This window comes from Rhinopithecus bieti, unplaced genomic scaffold, assembly GCF_001698545.2.
Source record: "Rhinopithecus bieti isolate Rb0 unplaced genomic scaffold, ASM169854v2 scaffold_4908, whole genome shotgun sequence".
Lineage (NCBI taxonomy): Eukaryota > Metazoa > Chordata > Mammalia > Primates > Cercopithecidae > Rhinopithecus > Rhinopithecus bieti.
The window spans coordinates 48,384-48,851 of NW_016804541.1; positions in this window are offsets into that span (position 1 = coordinate 48,384).

Genomic DNA, 468 nt, shown 5'->3' on the forward strand with positions numbered 1-468 from the left:
CAACAAGCCTAGAAAATGATCCATTAATGAGCAGCAGAACCCGCTTGGAACCTGGAAGTCTTGATTTCTAGTTCAGGACTCTTTTTGCTAGATCCAGCTGCCTCAACTGAAGTCTGACACACTTTTGATAATTTATTGACTAATGTGACTACCTATATGAAATATTTCCCTAAAATTTCATTGCAATATTTACTCATAACGAACAAAAACTCATTTCATGTATTTAGCTGTTGCTTTTTTTTTTTTTGAAATGGAGTCTTGCTCTGTCGCCAGGCTGGAGTGCAGTGGTACGATCTCGGCTCACCACAACCTCTGCCTCCTGGGTTCAAGTAATTCTCCTGCCTCAGCTTCCCGAGCAGCTGGGACTACAGGCACACGCCACCACTTCCGGCTAGTTTTGTATTTTAGTAGAGACAGGGTTTCACCATGTTGGCCAGGCTGGTCTTGAGCTCTTGACCTCAAGCGATC